Genomic DNA, 3,460 nt, shown 5'->3' with positions numbered 1-3,460 from the left:
TTTCTTATCAGAATCTTGGCATCACCAAAAAAGCTAAGTGGGAAATTTCTGCTCATGAAAATTATTTGGTTTTGACTATAAATACCTAATTAAGTTACCCCTAATTAATGTAAAGGTGGATTTGATTCAAACTCAAAATGATTTCATAATACCTAGTTCAAGCTAGTATATAATGTCATTACAGGATTGTTCATAAGGTATAAAGTGACATTGCATGGATGAATAGTGTAATCAACAAAATATATGTCACTGAATAGATAAATAGAGCCAATCTCATGTTGAGTTATTAGGCTAGAGTTCTAGTTCGAGATCAATTTGTTCAAATCGGATGATAGATTTCAGCTCGAATCAAATCCACCCATAGGTTTATTTGAAAATATATAATGATTGTTTCACCTAATTTTCCTGCCTATTAGATTCTTGTTGGTTTCTTTATGGGCAGCAAAAAATGTAGTTTCATTTACCCGCTTAACTCATTGTGTTCTTGATTGTTGGTGAAGTCAAATTTTTACATGTGGCTTTGAAATTTTGAAGATAATTCTAAATAAATAAAAATATTCTCTCTCTCTCCTTTTTTTTTTTTTAATTTATAATGTGTGATTGTGTTCTCAATCATAATTTTGTTAGATTCTTATTGACTTTAGGTTGCATATGCAGGAACTCGGTAGCTTATATATATTCACAAAAAGCAATGTTATGTATATCCAATTTTGAATATCTAATTAAATATCCAAGTGATATGTTATTAGGTGATTGAACTCCATCAAATAAGGTATTTCCTTGTAAAAAATGCATCGATGGAAATAGTAGAATTGATGGGAAGACTTGCAGCAAAAAAATTCAACTGGTAGTTAAATTATCTTAGCATAAAGTGGAGCTCTAATCAATGTTGTTGAAACACATTCATTGACAAACTGCAGTAGACCCCATACTTGACTGAAATTATAATAATTGGTTCCATTATCTCTAACACCCTCATCTTCCCAATTTCTAAAACCTCATTATGAATTAGTTTTGCCATTGGGGCCATATTAATTAGCTCTTTTTTTTTTTTTGTTCCAATTAATTTTCTTCTTTTATTTTTCTTCCACTTCATCCTTACTTTTGATGTTTTGGAAGATGAAGGAAAAAAGATTATCAGAAAATTACTTTAACTGACTTGATATCCAAGAGGCATGAATATGAAAGACCAAATAAAGATGAGAGGTTAGAATTAATGGAACAAGAATAAGTTTCAATTTTTTGGTTCATTTTAAACACACCAGAGAATAAGTAAAATTAATAAAACAAACAGTAAAAAGAAAAAATGTGCGTGATTTATCTATTAATCCTTGTTCATCCCAAATAAAGTTATCTCCATATAAGATAATATTATTTTAATATCTCCTCACATTTCTTGTCAGAATAAATATATTTATTAATGAATTATTAAATCACTCATACAAAAGAATAATGTATTTATATACAAAGGCTTTTATCCTTGACAGAAACATTATTAGGATTCTTAATCTTAAAAAAAACTCTACTTGTATTGTTATTCTTAAAAGAAATCTTAAAATAGATTTTTATAAGTTAAACGTAAACCGCTTACAAAACCAAGGGTCCAACCCTCCATCCACTCACCAACGAGTGAGACCCTTGCTTATTGCTCGAGTGATGAAAACCCCATATACGTCACCCCTTATAGTCAAAGTTATTGTCAATTCTAACATATTTCCAAGCTTAACATGTTTACAAAGTTGTAAGAATTATTTCAACCCTTTCAATTAACTTTGCATAATTATAATGCTAAACTTTTGAAAAACATGTCTATAACGTTGGCATCTTTGAATTTTAAAATTTTAAAAATGTGTTAAGAAAAAGTTTTTCGCTTATTTGTATTTTAACTAAATTTTGTAAGGGAGGTCAATGGAATTAATTTTTATCTAAATGATCAATTTTCAATTAGATATTGACGAGGTAATTAAATTTTTTGTCATACATTAAATTCTTTGTAAGAAAATTACTTCTATTATAAATCCCTGGTAGCTATTTCTTCTCTTTAAAAAAAAAAAGTCTGAATTTAAGAATTTAATAATATATATGCATGAGCAATATTTCCTACAAATTAATATTCTGATCAAGAAAAAAAAAAAACACACCTTAATATATAAATTTGGTCATACAAATGATGTTCTAAATGGGGTATATTCGAATTGAGTTAACTAGAACTTGATTACTAGTTTGGTTTGTTTGAGCTAAAAAAAACAGATATGGGTTGAACTTGAGTTTAAGTTATCATTTATGTGATGTTATAGAGTTTGAACTTAAGGCATAGAGGTGTTTGGCTTGACAGGGTTGCAAGCTCACAACTCTCGCCAGATATGCTCCTGAAGCTGAGCTTGAACCTTACTCTACTCACAATTTCTTTAGCCAAGTCGAGCTCCAGCAGGTCAAAACTTGAAACTTGACTAGCCTCAGATCTACTCCTAGTTCTAAAGCATGTGTTTCATCCAAATAAATTTCAAAGAACAAACCACGTTCTACAAGACATGAAGATAAGAATTGACTATGACTATAAAAGGTCACATGCTCTTGTACAAATAACAGTGTCTATTCCAAAATGTAACATGTTACAAACAAGGAAAACGTTAGGGACACGACAATGAGTTGTCTTACATGAATCGAATCTATAAACAAAACAAAATTCGAATGTCATAAAAGGTGCAATTCAATCCCATCATTCCTACGCAGAAAAAATTTGGTCTTCGGCTTATAACTTACCAAGGTAGTAGACAGGGATAAGACAACTACTAAGGGCTCAGTTTAGAGGTGAATCCGATCCAAATTAGTTCAAATTGAATCTACAGCTCGATTCAAAAGAGTTGATTTCGAACTGAAGTCTTAATTTTATAGTTTAGCTTAACCTCAGTTTGTTTATCCATCCAATAATATTGATTACCACTCTAATGATACTATTTACATCATCAACAGCCCTCTAAAAATATTGTTTGCCAGTTTAATCTCAAGTCAACCATTATATTTTCAATCCAACCTCAAACTCTCCCACCCCTAGCTTAGTAGAGGCGCATGCCCAAGTTGAACAAGAAAATTTTGTTAATCCCCTTGTAAACTTATTTGAAAAATCTAAAAACCCTTTATTTTATTTCATGAGAGCAGTCAAACTCGTTACAAACGCCCATTTTTTAAATGTTTTCTCTTTATTATTCTCCCAAACGCACGTTATATTTTAACTTCACTCTTCTATTTCATGATCAAATATAGAGGACATTAGCAAAACAACAAATATAATTTATAATCTTTCAATATTCTTTATTTTTTCCCATTGAAACAAAATTCTCACTCTGTCGGTGGTGACAAAAAACATAAGACTAGCAGATGAATCATTTACATAATTTGACATTATAATTCATGGAAAATTACTGTGGTAAAATTATGTGTATTCAGTTTTGAATACTCA

The sequence above is a fragment of the Mangifera indica genome, chromosome 6, assembly GCF_011075055.1.
Source record: "Mangifera indica cultivar Alphonso chromosome 6, CATAS_Mindica_2.1, whole genome shotgun sequence".
NCBI lineage: Eukaryota > Viridiplantae > Streptophyta > Magnoliopsida > Sapindales > Anacardiaceae > Mangifera > Mangifera indica.
This window is presented reverse-complemented; position numbering follows the sequence as displayed.